The sequence below is a fragment of the Artibeus jamaicensis genome, unplaced genomic scaffold, assembly GCF_021234435.1.
Source record: "Artibeus jamaicensis isolate MK-2021 breed Jamaican fruit bat unplaced genomic scaffold, CSHL_Jam_final scaffold_474, whole genome shotgun sequence".
NCBI lineage: Eukaryota > Metazoa > Chordata > Mammalia > Chiroptera > Phyllostomidae > Artibeus > Artibeus jamaicensis.
The window spans coordinates 32004842-32019955 of NW_026522046.1; positions in this window are offsets into that span (position 1 = coordinate 32004842).

Below are 15114 nucleotides of genomic sequence, written 5' to 3' on the forward strand. Positions count from 1 at the left end.
TACACAAACTTAAAGTAGTGACCCAATGTCCCCATTAAAATATCAAAGTCCTTTAGGATAACCACAGATGCCCACAGCGCTTCCTTCCCCCCTGCCCTAATTCGAGGTACCGTATCTCAGGAAAAGCAGCACACGTCTGTGTTTCAGGTTCCTGGCACCGTCAGCTATGACGCCATCCAGGCAGAATCTCCAGTTAATCCAAAGTCGTGTGGCACCTTCTCACGGTCCACTGGCAACAGTTCTTTGTACCCATTCTTCCAGTCAAAGTCTCTCCTGCTTCCCAGGCCACGTGGCCAAAGAGAGCACCCCAAGGCCACGTGGGCCTCTTCTACCAAAGCTGCAGGGGTCGGCACTCTGACCAAAAGCGTGTGCTTTCTTCTTCACCTGGCTGCAGGGGTCCACATTCTTCCAAAACCACGTGGCTCTCTTTCACATGGGCAAGAGGGGATCCTCACTCTGCCCAAAACCACGTGCCTCTCTCTCTCGCCTAGCCAAGAGGGGATCCTTAGTCTGCTGAAACCACGTGGCTCTGTTTTTTTTTTTTTCCATGGGGCAAGAGGGAGTCCTAACCCTGCCCAAAACTGCATGGATCTCTCCCTCAATGACTGCAGGGGTCTGCACTCTTCCAAAACAGCGTAGTTCTCCTCCTTAATGGCTGCCGTGTCTCGGTTTAAATCCCCGAGACAATCCCTCTTTGTAGCCCCATTTCCAACTCCTCTCACAATCAGTTACACCTGCCAGTATTTCTGTATTATTACAAGTTTACTGGGCTGCCATCATTAGTCTGGGCAGGTGTGACCCCCACGGCGTGGAGTCAATCAACTCCAAGCTCTCACGCAGGTGCTGTAGCTCAGGGGACCAGCCCCCAGTTACATCCTGGGTGGAAGTCACTTCCATCCCCCTGGCTCAGAGCATGGCCACAGCTATTTAACATATCTATGAAACCAGTTAAAGGTTATAGATATGTTAAATGACCATTCCAGAGGTTAGCTGGGAAACTGTTGCTATGCAAAACAGCTCTCAATGGCCCTGCTCCATTTGTCCCTTCCCCCCTGGAGAGGGGGGAAGAGGGTGAGGATATCTTAATATTTCCTGGACACCCTGAGCTCTGGACCCCATTCCAAATTCTTTTTTGGGGGCCCCCCTCCTGGCTGCACCCTGTTATACTATCTCTTTGTGGAAGTTCTCACTGATTTCATCTACTCTTCCTCTAAGTTATTGAACATCCTTATAACCAGTGTTTTGAACTCTGCATCTGGTAGATTGTTTGTCTCCATTTTATTTAGTTCTTTTTCTGGAATTTTGTTCTGCCCTTTCATTTGGGCCCTGTTTCTCTGTCTCCTCCTTTTGGCAGGGCCCCCTGTGATTATTTCCATGTATCAGATAGAGCTGCAACATCTCAAAGTCTTGGTAGGGTGGCCATATGTAGTAGGTATCCTGAAAGGCCCAGGGACACAGCCTTCCAGGTCACTCACGCTGGGCCCTCTGTGCAGGGGCCAACTCCACAGAGCAGGACTTACTTCAGCGGGGCTCAGAAGCCAGCTAAGTCCTCCACTTGGGTGTGGTCCTTTGGTGTGGTCTGAAGCTGACCACAGGGCCTCCAGGGAGGTGCTGGCCGGTATCAGCCCCCTGCATGAGCTACAAAGCAATCTGCAGATAGTTTCTACTTGTACTGGCCTTGGAGGTACCCCTGAGAGGCCAAGCTTGGAACAGAGGCCAGGTAGTTCAGGGCCTGAGGCCATTTAGCAAGAGGTATGAGCACACTGAGACCAGAATAGATGCTGCTTGTTTGAGGTTTGTGAACGTTTGGGAAATTTGGAGAAAGAACTAAGCCTGAGGCAAGACAGGTCATTTGCATTGAAAAGCCAGGGGAAATCGCTTGGGTGGGCAAAAGTTGGGTGGGGCAGGGTGGCTCAGGAAATCACCTGGGTGGGGCCAGCTGTGTTAGCCAGGTTAATGGAGACTCATTTGTGGTGCCCGACCTGCTGGTTCCATTGGGGCAGGAGGGGGTTCTCAGCAAAAAACACTGACTTCTGCCAGCACTTCCACCTGGGAGGACGTTGCTCTCTCAATCCCACCCCAAAGCCAGACAATTCAGCTTCGGCCCATGTGTCCCTCACATCTTTCTAGCTGCCGCCCAGTCCCGTATGTAGCTCAGAGGCAGTGAGTCCGAGCAAGTCCGTGCATGGGCCTTTTCAGAAGAAGGTTATTTGTGACGTCAGTTAGTTCTTAGAAGTGAGATGGCTGGGTCAAACTTATTTACTTTCTTAAAGTTGTAAGATACTGACAACATCACTCTCCGTAGGCTGTGTGCTGATTTACACTCATTAGCAAGGTTTGAGTCAGTTTCCAGTTATAACTGACAATGCAATATTTCATTCTTTTTCTCACCGTTGCCAATTTGATTGAAAAAAAATTTCATTGAAGTTTTAATTTGTGATTTTCCTACTTTAAGTGAGGATGCATACCTTTTCAAATGTTTAATGGAGTATTTCCTTTTCTGTGAATTGTTAGCTATCTCCTTTGCCTAATGTGATACTGATTTATAATAAAAAAAAAATATACGGGGTCTGGCACAAATAATGTCCCTTTTTATTATAAAACCTTTTACTACAAAATCATAAGTATGTAATTCTATAACAACAATATCACACTCAAGCGCACCATATGACATTTAGGTGAAATGTTCAAATTAAAATGATAAGTTATTGCACCCATATTACTCTACAAACCACACTCAAGCAGGCGTTACTTCTGCTGGACCCTGTATTTTGGTTTTGGTTCCTGTTCCTAGCACAGAGCTCCTAAGACCCTTGGAATTTCTTCAGGGATGAAAGCAATATAAGTGGTTTTTGTTATGTTAATAAGGTGATGTTGGTACTTAAGGTTGCAGGCTGATTGCCAGGAGAACCAATCATGTGATTAGAGCGTTGGGACTTTCAATCCCACCCCTTCCTGACCTCCGGAGAGGGAAGAGGAAAAGGGCTGGAGGTTGAATGAGTCATCACTTACCAATGACTTAAGCAATCTTGCCTGTGGGAACCTCCATTAAAAATCCAACAGGAGAAGATTTGAAGTTTCTGGCTTGGTGAACGGTGCTGGACCCTAAACTTCACAAGGACAGAAACAGCTGCTTCGTTTAGGGACCTTGCCCTATGTATCTTTTCATCTGGCTGTTAATTGTATCCTTTAATATCCTTTGTAATAAACCTATAATCTAGTGAGTAAACATGTTTCCCAAGTTCTGTGAGCTGCTCTAGCAAGTTCATTGAACCCAAGGAGGAGGTTGTGGGAACCTCTGATTTATAGCTTTTCTGTCAGAAGCACAAGAAACAGCTGAACTTGTGATTGGCATCAGAAGTGGAGGGCAGTCTTGTGGGACTGAGCCTTTAACCTATGGAATCTGATGCTCTCTCTGGGTAGATAATGTCAGAATTGAGTTGAAGTGTAGAACACGTGGCAGGTATCAGAGAATTGCTTCTTGGTGTGGGTGAAACCTGCCATAAGTTAAGAGTTCAGTGCAGAACTCTTACCTAGTTTCCTGTTTTATTGCAGGTTTTTATATAGTAAAGAAAATAGACCTCTACTGATATACGAGCTGCAATATATTTTTTTCCTAGTTTGTTGAATTGCCACTTGGTTTTGTTTCTCATGCAGAATAATTTTATTTGCATTGTAGTTTATCAATCTTTCCATTTTGCTATCTACATTTTACATTCTACCTACACTTTCCCTATTGTAAATAATTTTTTAAATTTCTGTTCTCCATGGTGACTAGAGTTAATAATACAGTACTGTGTTGCATATTTGAAAGTTGCTAAGAGAGCAGATGTAAAGAGGTCTCATCACAAGAAAAAAAATTTGTAACTAAGTGACGGACATTAACTGGACTTAGTGTGATGATCACTTTGCAATATAGGTAAATACTGAATCATTATGTTGTATACCTGAAACTGATGTAACACTATATTGTTACAGGAAAATGAAGCAACCAGACACCAAGGGATTCTGGAGTATGAGGTTTATTAACATGCAGGGGCCCATAGGAGTCAGTCTCCAAATTCTGAGCCCCGAACAAAGGATTCTTGGACGGGGCTTCCTGTCTACGTAGCAAAGCGGGATACAGAGGTGGAATGCGGAAGTTAGTTCTAGCTACAAGGCTCCTGGTACCTACGTGGCAGAAGCAGAGTACAAAGGCTAAATGTGGAAGTTCGTTCTAAGGGGGGGGAGGGTGTTGCTAGTCCTAGCCCTTGTGAATATCCTGCTGTTTGCTTTCCCAAACAGCCCTATGGCTCTTCCTAGGCTTGGGGTTTGGGTAAACAAAGGTTCTTCAAAGCTTCCCATATCAATATGTCAATTAAATTTCAACTTAAAAAAAGGAATTCACATTAGTTTTGGTAGAAAAGAAATATTTAAAATATATTCCATTTTTGTAAAACTTGATTAGGAGCTTTTCAAAATTCCACTTAATGTGAACTTTGTCACGAAGTTCACATTTCAAATGACAACTAAACAGTTCCTTTGTTTCTTCTAGCACTTTAATTTTTGTATGTTTATTTGTATACATAAGTCTTTGGTCCACCTAGAATCCTGGTCTTTCTAACTCCTACTATGGGGGAATCCCTTCAATGCTAAGGGCCTTCTTGACCGACCCACCACCATCTCTATCTCCTTTGCTCAGAAAGCTTCTTCCACTCCCACCTCTCCCCAGTGCATCTCAGAGCCTGTGAGATCCTTCGTCTTTTCCCAAAACTTAAAGCTCTCATATTCCATTTCCTCATCATTCTCTCTTATCCTCCTGGGTCTCTTGCTCTCTTAATTTGAATGCAAATTTATGATAGTTTCATCAAGATCTCTGACCCTTATCATCTCTTTTTTCTCATATTGCCTGCCCCTCCTAGGCAGGACCACATAATCATTTTCCTCCACCCTAAACACTTTTTCCTCTATTGGCCTCTGGCTCAATTTTTTAAAAAAGTTCTATTTTACAGTTGCACTTATATAAAGGTAAATATAATATATTCAACATTTTCTTCAGCCTTACAGTTTATTTTTCTTCTGTTTCTGAAAGAAAGTGAAACATTTTTATGGGCCCTGAGCTCTGTGCCTGGAGCACCGTTTAGCTCTTCTCCTACTGATTAACTGCTTTAACCACTTCCTCGACACCCTTCTCTGCTCTTTGGGCCCCTTGTTTTTCTGTGCATTTGTACTGGTGATACAGGGTGCAGCCAAGGGTGGGGGCCCAAAAAAAGATTTGGAATGGTGTTCAGAATTCAAAGTGTATAGGAATATTGGAGAGACATATAAGATGTCCTCACCTCCCCACCCCCCCAGGGGGAAGAGACAAACAGAGACAGGGCCATTGAGAGCTGATTTGCATAGCAACAGTTTTGCAGCTAACCTCTGTAAGGGTCGTTTAACATGTCTATAACCTTTAACTGGTTTCATAGATATGTTAAGTAGCTGTGGCCAAGTTTGCAGCCAGGGAGAAGGAAGTGGCTTGGACCCAGGATGTAACAGGGACTGCGCCTCTCAGTGGGAGTGCACGTGTGAGAGCTTGGAAAAAGATTGGCTCTGAGACACGAGGGGATAACTGCCCAGGTGAGGAGACGGCCACACAGTTTGGGGGCAGAGGGAGGACCTCTGCAGTCATGTAAGAGAGGGCCATGAAGTTTCAACAGAGTGAGGACCCCTGCAGCCAGATGAAGGAGAAAGCCACCCGGTTTCAGCAAAGTAAGGGTCCCCTCTTGGCCAGGTGAAGAGAGAGCCATGTGGTTTCGACAGAGTGCAGACCCCATTTCCCAGGTGAAAGGGAAAACCACGCAGCTTTGCCAGAATGGAGGTCCCTGCAGCCAGGTGAAGAAGAAAGCCACATGCTTTTGGTGGAGTGTGAGCCCCTGCAGCTTTGGTAGAAGAGGCCCATGCAGTTTTGGGGTGCCCCCTTTGGCCGAGTGGCCTGGAAAGCAGGAGAGACTTTGAACTGGATACAAAGAACTCTTGCCAGTGGACCATGAGAGGGTACCACAGTACTTTGGATTAACTAGAGATCCTGCCTGACACAGCTGACGATACTAGCAGCCTGAAACACAGACGTGTGCTCTTTTCCTGATTTACGGGAGTTGGGACAGTGGGAGAAGGGAGTGCTGTGTGGGTGTAGGTGTATACCCTAAAGGACTTTGATATTTTAGTGGAGGCATTAAGCCTAAATAGCATTAAATAAACATTTCATTTCCTTTTCACAAATCTCTGGCATTGAGAGATGTCTTTCCAATTGGCGGCGGGACAGAAGAGCCTAGTAGATATTAGTATTTTGTCCTCGGGAGGGGCCCCTGTTGTATAGCAGTTTTTGGCATCCCCAGGTGGGCCAAATATTGGCCCCCACCCTCCTCGGACCTCTTGTTTGGTAACAGTGGCACACCTCAAACCTGTATTCATCTTCTGACCTCTCATTTTGGAGAAAAATCATAAAGGGGATTGGTGTCATCACAATGGGTCTATGACATGAAGTGTACCCTCAACACTCCTGAACTATTTTTCTACATGTTTCTGACCAATTATCTGTTTCATTTCTTATGTTTGCTATTCCAAATCATTTGGCATTTTACTCACCTAAGAGAAAATAAAGCATGAACTCTTAATTCCCCGTTCTTCTGTATTCAATTAGCTTTGGCTGAATGACAAAACATTCCAAGATTCAGTGTGTTAAAACAAAATTTTTTTTTCTTAAGACTTTGTGGGTTGTTAGGCACAGCTGGGAAGTTCTCATTTTGGGTCTGTCATGCAATTTTAGCAGAACCCACAGTCAGTTTGACCTGTAGACAATTGAAGATTTGACTGAGCTGGATACCCAAGATGTCGCTACCCCATGGCTGGCAACTGATGCTAGTTACAAGCAAGGAGCTTGGGTGGGACTTCACTGGCTGTTCACACATGGTGGCTGGGTCTGAAAGGGAAAGGCCCAGGAGCAAGCATTCCAAATCTAGGTCATAGGCCATGGAAATCCCTGCATGAAAGTCACTTCTGCATTCCATCAATCAAGCAAATCACTAAGAACCACCCAATTCAAGGGGAGGAGGAAGAATCCATCTTTTGATGGAGGAGTGGTACGGTTACATTACTGAAGAGCGTATGGATGGAAAATGCAATCTGCCATATGTTAGCACAAAACTGGTTGCTTCTATACCCATTTTTACTTTGTTCATCCCCATCTCCGAGGAAATGGTATTTGTTCATAGCTGATCTTTTAATATAGTAGCTAGCTTGTGGTTAGCCTTGCCCACCTCTTCAGAGAACTTATTTTACGAAGTATCCCTCCTCTTGTGTGTTCAGTCTTTTTCCTCTACTGGTTGTTTTGTTATGACCATCCTCAAGTCTCTCCCTTAAAAATAAAAATTTATTTTTGTCTCATATTCAACTCTAAATAATTGCCTTATATTTCTCTATAAACAAACACGATTTTTGAAAATTGGGTCTATCATTGATTTTGTCATTTCTGACTTCCTATTCGTTGCTCCATCTGCTGCATACTGGGTAGGGACAGCCATCCCTCACACCATACTGAAACTATTATTGCGGTTACTGAAGACTTCATGATTCTCGAATCCAACAGGCCCTGTCAAATCTTTATGTCAAATTTTGGTAATATTTAAAGATGTTGGTTACTACGTTGGTCTTGAGATGATGCATGGCCTTTTATTTCTCTACTGGTTGTCTATGTGACTTCTTGGCTCTTTATAGATAGTGAAGTCTTAGAGAATGAAAGGAAAGAATGGGAGAGTGTTTCCATAGGTCAGTTTCCTATGGCTCTGTGATACCACACATTTGGTGGTTTAAAACAATAAGAGCTTATTGTCTCAATTTTGGAGACCAGAAGTCCAAAATCAGTACCACTGGACTGAAATCAAGGTGTCACGAGGTCCTAAGGGAGAATAAGTTTCTTTTCTCTTCCAGCTTCTACTCTCATTCCTTTGCTTATGATGATGACTCCAGTCTTCGAGGTCAGCATCTTTAAATCTCTTTGTTCATCTTCACATTGCCTTTTTCTTTGTGGTTGTGTCAAATCTCCCTCTGCCTCTTTCACATAAGGACATATGTGACAGTGTTTTAGGCTCACACAGGTAGATCAGGACAATCCCCTCATCTCAAGATCCTTAATTTAATTACATCAAATTCTTTTCCAAATAAGGTAACATGTACAGGTTCTAGGGACTAGGGAATGGTATATTTGGGGGTCCTATTTCCTAGCTTAGCATAGATGAAGACAAAAACTTAGTAATTCAAAACCTTATGGAAAGTCCTGGGTAACTGGCTGAGGCAGGCCTAGCTAATATAAGGAAATCTCATAAATTTCAAAAGAGGAATGGAAATTATTGAGGGTAGTGTTTGCTTGTGTTTCTTTTAAAGGCTAGAGACTAAAGTCTGGAAGAATATAACTGGCAATTTTTGAAGATTTAGGACTAGTAGAAGAGAAAGGCTGTCATGGAATGGGCTAGAAAGGAAGGAATCGGGAGAAATCTAAATTTCAGGTAAGACAAGAAAATTGAAGTAGCTCTTGATGAGTACCTACCTTGACATAGCAGTTATAGTGAAGCCTTGTTAGTAAGGAGAACACTATCAATCAGTCTGAAACATGACTTGTTCAAACTAATAGTATAAATCATTTGTCATGGTTTTCAAGTTGTTATCCTAGAATACATATTGTATAACTAATGCATAATTAATTAATTAAAACACTACTAAAGTTCCAGACAATAGTACTTGGCTATGCCCTTTCTTCAGGAACTTTAATTAAAAGGAATCACTTGAATTAATGATCTAATGAACATAATGATCTTAAGAAAGACTTGCAGTCTGATTTCCCCTAACTGGAGAAAAATGTCCCAGGAGACTCATCTGAGCTCTGACCTATCAAGACAAGCACACTTGGTTGTGTAACAAAGTAGTCCTTCAGATATACAGCTCCTTATTTCTCATTTATATGCCTTTTTCTTCTTTATTTCTCATCTAAAATGATAAAAGTTCAAAAAGCAATCAATTGTTAATAAGAGTAAAATTGTATTTCAAATTACATGACACAAATTTGCTTTGAAATGTGGGGAGAAGATTTTTAGTGCTGACCATGATAGACTGAAATTCAAAAAGAAGAAAGGCAAAAATGCACCATAATTGCCCCTGAAGCTGAGGCTATTATTGATTTCTTCCCTACCATCTTGTCAACCAGAAAGTGAAGGGAGAAAAATACAAGTTCAGAGAGACCAGCTACTCAGGTATCAGGCAGAAGCTTCACGTGAAAATTTCTGCCTCGTTAAAAACATTTAAAGGAAGCAGCTTGTTCTCCTGTCGGAATCATTATTTTCACAGTCTGAGTTCATCCTCTATAGTTTCCACCTCCTCAGAAGGGCACGTTCTGTGCAATTTCTAAGAAGTGCTTCTTGAATGGGAGGGATTTATGTTAAGTTGGTTCAGGAGAGGTAGACAATTGTGGAGCCTTTTTAATGGACTACAAAAGACTGTCGAGTAATTAAATAGATTTCTTTTCCCTTAGACTGTTCCATGGTTTTAAAAATACTCCACTGAGCATGTAAAATCAATTTCCATTACTGGCCTTGACCTTTGCAGTTTTATAAACATGTTTCTTCCCTGGGTTTGGAATGTGGCTCAAAGGCAGTGATAGAAAAGTGGAGGATGAGACAGGTCACTGTAATAACTTACTGCTTTTATAGTAAAAGTCTTTTTTTCGTACAGGTATCCATTCAACTGCTGATGTTATAAATATAATTATATCAATATCTGCTTCGTTATACTACATATGTTTATGTAGTATTTCTATTAAAGGCAGGATTTTTAATTTTTATTACTCTACATTTAAAAAAATTGCACTTGGTTTTCACTGCTAACGCTATTTTCCCCATTCCCATTCCAAGAAGTAGCCAAGTCATTGTGTTTCTTTGCCCCAGGGGCTTTGGGATGCTGAAAGGAAAGCAGATATTGCCAGAGGACAGCTTCATTCCTTTGTGTTGGTTTCGGTTTTGGAACACAAGACCCATTGTGGGGATTATGCCACATCACCCAGAGTGGAAGAGAAGAAAGATGAGGGCTTTTGGGGGGTTGGAAATAAAACTGGGCACAAGCAAGCAATTCCTTGAGAGGAGCAGGAGGCTGGGGACCTGGATGGTTTCCAAAGGAGACACAGAACCTGCTGCTACCTTCCAGTTGGGTGAGAGGCGGCTGGATTACGATGTTAGGAGGAAGGGACTCTAGGAGCCAAGGTCTCAGGAATTGGGATGACACAGACCTTTGTTGAAGCTTATCCATGAGCACAACTGAGCAAAGCAGTGGGTACCAGTGCAGATCACAAGCCTTCCTTTCAATGGTTCAGATGCAGAAGACATCCCCACCCCCAACCTTTAACTCACCTGGAAACAGGAGTGGAGGAGGGCAGTCTAGAAATGACCAGAATGGAATTTCCTGCCCGGCAATTTCTGCTCTAAGAGCTCAATTTGATATAAACAAAATAAAGAAGTGTGGTATTTCTTACACCCAGAGTTATTGTGAAAGTTTCACTCTTGATTTTTTAGTTTCAGTCATTAACTATTAATATTAATATGTCCCATTTTAGAAGATGAATTTCCTTCACTTCCCTACACCCCTCCCAATCACATTCCTTTTTGCTCATCTTTCTAATATAGTATAGTTATTTTACAATTAGATTAGAGAAAAATTATTGTGTTACTATGCTGATGTACATGCTATTCACAGCTATGCCTTGTAGAATACAGTGATGTATACAAGTAAGATTATTTCTCCCATTGACAACTGTGTTTTCTCTGGATTAAATAATTGTCTGAAATTATTTTGATTAGTTTTCTACCTCTTCCTAATTGAAACTTTTCTACCATTTGCTTAAATCTCTTCTTGCTGTGTTCAGACACAAGTTATTTTGACATTTCCTGAAGCACACGAATTTACCCTAATCCAGAAAGGCTATCCTCAGGGCCTCCACGTGGCCATGACCATGGAATTAGTCTTGACCAGGGTTCTGTGATTCTCTCCACTTCGTCTCTCCTGTGGGGTTCGTGTCTCCAGGGGCTCATCTTCTTTGTTCTTTGTTTCCCCGTTGTGAATTCAGCACAATCTCAAAGTGGCTATCTGAGAGAGGTTACAGGTGATGTAAAATGTTTTGATATGGGAAACTTTGAAAAACCTCTGTTTAACCTTTATTTGCCCAGACCCCAGGCGCCCTAGAGAGAATGATGGGGCCATCTGGGAGGGCGGGTGGCCAGATAGTGAGGACTGGAAATGAAGGGAGAGGTCCTAGGAGACCTTTGCTCACCCAAGACCCCAGGCGCCATAGGAGAACAATAAGGCCGTCTAGGAAGAGCAGATAAAGCAGATAGCCAGATAGTCACTAGGACTAGGGCTAGCACCCCCGCAGATAGAACCAATTTTCACATTTAGCCTTTGAACTCTGCTTCTGCCCCGTAGATAGAAGTAATTACCGCATTCTGCTTCTGTCTCCTGCTTTGCCACGTAGATAGGAAGACCCCTAATCTATATATTCCCCAAGAATGCTTTGTTCAGGGCTCAGAATTTGGAGACTGACTCTTCTGAGCCCGTGCACGTAAAAAGGAATAAACCTCGAACTCCAGAATCCCTCGGTGTCTGGTCGCTTCATTTCCCGTAACAGTTTGATGCCCTGAATATGTGAAAATGTCCTAATTCTTCCCTCATACTTAATTGATAGTTTGGCTGAATATGGACATCTATGTTGAAAAATACTTTCTTCACAATTGTTAAGGTATTGCTTTTATATTTCCAGTATAGTGTTGAGAAATTCAAAGCTATTTGAATTATTGACTTTTTTAGATGACCACCTCCCCCTCACACCCTTACTCTCAGGCTTGCCTTTGTCTTGGTGTTTCAAGATTTCACAATGACATGACTTCAGTGTGGTTCATTCTCAACGCTACCTGGATATTCTGGACTCACTTTCACACTGAATATGAGGTCATTTTGTTCCAGAAAGTTACTTAAAATGTTTCTTAAGTAATTTGCTCCCCTCAATTTCTGTGTCATGAGGATTGAGGATTCCTTTTATTTGAATGTTGAATTTGTGAACTTGTCCTCTAATTTTCTAATTTTTTCTCCTGTTTTCCATTTTTTGACTCTTTTTGCCCTGCTTTCTGAGAGATTTCTTGAGTTTTAACTTTTAACAATTTATTGATGTTTTAATTTATGCCATTATATTTTTAAAATTTCTAATATATATTTACTTGTGGTTTTTTACAATAAGCTATACTTGTTTCATAGACACGATATCTTCTCTTACCTTCATAAGGATATTGTTACCGAAAAAGAGGAGGTCCGAGGGAGGGGCAATACAATATTTGGCCCACCTAGGGATGCCCAAAACTGCTATACAACAGGGGCCCCTCCCAAAAACAAAATACTAAAATCTACTGGGCCCTTCTGTAGAAGGGCGCCGCCAATTGGAAAGACATCTCTTAATGCCAGAGATTTGTGAAAAGGAAACAAAATGTTTATTTAATGCTATTCAGGCCTAATGCCTCCACTAAAATATCAAAGTCCTTTAGGGTATACACCTACACCCACACAGCATTCCCTTCTCCCACTGTCCCAACTCCGGGTACCGTAAATCAGGAAAAGAGCACACGTCTGTGTTGCAGGCCGCTGGCACTGTCAGCTGTGTCACTGTGCAGGATCTTGAGTTAATCCAAAGTACTGTGGTACCCTCTCATGGTCCACTGGCAAGAGTCCTTTGTACCCAGTTCCAGTCAAAGTCTCTCTTGCTTTCCAGGCCATGCAGCCAAAGGGGGCACCCCAAAGCCGCGTGGGCCTCTTCTACCAAAGCTGCAGGAGTCCGCACTCCACCAAAAGCATGTGGGTTTCTTCTTCACCTGGCTGCAGGGATCTCCATTCTGGCAAAGCTGCATGGTTCTTCCCCTTTCACCTGGGAAAGAGGGGTCCGCACCCTGCCAAAACCACGTGGCTCCCTCTTTCACCTCACCAAGAGGGGGTCCTCACTCTGCTGAAACCGCGTGGCTCTCTCTCATCTGGCCAAGCGGGGACCCTTCATGTCCTGGAGCCAGTCTTTTTCAAGCTCTCAAACAGGCCTCTCACTCAGGAGCGCAGCCCCTAGTTACATCCTCCTGAGTCCTAGTCTTTCTCACTCCGGAGAGCAGCCCCTAGTTCCCATCTTGAGTCCTCCTAGTTCCATCCTCAGTCCCTGCTAGTTCCATCTTGAGTCCCCATCCCACTACCTTCTCCTTGGCTCCAAACTTGGCCACTGCTATTTAACATATCTATGAAACCAGTTAAAGGTTATAGATATGTTAAATAACCATTCCTCCAGAGGTTAGCTCCAAAACTGTTGCTATGCAAAATAGCTCTCAATGGCCTGGATCCATTCATCCCTTGGGGGGGGGGATTTTCTTCTCTTTGTATTGTCTCTGGTTCTCCCAGTTTGCCTAAACTGTAACTCAGTTCTTTATTTTTTGTATTAAAAGATGTCCAAGATACTTGGTGATCCCTTGCATTGACAAGCATTTAAGAGCATGGCATGCTTAGAGTATGAGAGTGGATACTATTGACTTTGCTGTAGGGAGACCTGTCTGGGTCATTGTTGTTATCACTCTATGTGATAATGATACAGGGTGCAGCCGAGGGGGCCCCCCCAAAAAAGGGATTTGGAAGGGTATCCAGAATTCAAAGTGTATAGAAATATTGGAGAGACATATAAGATGTCCTCACCGCCCCCCCCCCCCCCCAGGGGGAAGAAAGAATGGAGCCAGGGCCATCGAGAGTTATTTTGCATAGCAACAGTTTTGGAGCTAACCTCTGGAGGAATGGTTATTTAACATATCTATAACCTTTAACTGGTTTCATAGATAAGTTAAATAGCAGTGGCCAAGTTTGGAGCCAAGGAGAAGGTAGTGGGATGGGGACTCAAGATGGAACTAGCAGGGACTGAGGATGGAACTAGGAGGACTCAAGATGGGAACTAGGGGCTGCTCTCCGGAGTGAGAAAGACTAGGACTCAGGAGGATGTAACTAGGGGCTGCGCTCCTGAGTGAGAGGCCTGTTTGAGAGCTTGAAAAAGACTGGCTCCAGGACATGAAGGGTCCCTGCTTGGCCAGATGAGAGAGAGCCACGCGGTTTCAGCAGAGTGAGGACCCCCTCTTGGTGAGGTGAAAGAGGGAGCCACGTGGTTTTGGCAGGGTGTGGACCCCCTCTTTCCCAGGTGAAAGGGAAAAACCACGCAGCTTTGCCAGAATGGAGGTCCCTGCAGCCAGGTGAAGAAGAAAGCCACATGCTTTTGGTGGAGTGCGGACTCCTGCAGCTTTGGTAGAAGGGGCCCACGCGGCTTTGGGGTGCCCCCTTTGGCTGCATGGCCTGAAAAGCAAGAGAGACTTTGACTGGAACAGGGTATAAAGGACTCTTGCCAGTGGACCATGAGAGGGTACCACAGTACTTTGGATTAACTCAAGATCCTGCCTGCACAGTGACACAGCTGACAGTGCCAGCGGCCTGCAACACAGACGTGTGCTCTTTTCCTGATTTACGTACCCGGAGTTGGGACAGTGAGAGAAGGGAACACTGTGTGGGTGTAGGTGTACAACCTAAAGGACTTTAATATTTTAGTGGAGGCATTAGGCCTGAATAGCATTAAATAAACATTTTGTTTCCTTTTCACAAATCTCTGGCATTAAGAGATGTCTTTCCAATTGGCGGCGGACAGAAGGGCCCAGTAGATTTTAGTATTTTGTTTTTGGGAGGGGCCCCTGTTGTATAGCAGTTTTGGGCATCCCTAGGTGGGCCGAATATTGTATTGCCCCTCCCTCGGACCTCCTCTTGTTCGGTGACAATGATGGGGTGTTATATTGACACTATCCAATACTATAACCACTAGTACACCTGACTGTTAATAATTTGAAATATGGCTAGGGCTACTGAGGAACTGATGCTCTAATTTTACTTAATTTAATTTAATCTAAATTTTAATGTAAGTCACTACAAGTGGCTAGTGAGTACAATGTTAACAATGTAGGCCGAGGCTTTCTCTTTGAATATTTTTTGGTGTGTATGTGAATTGGG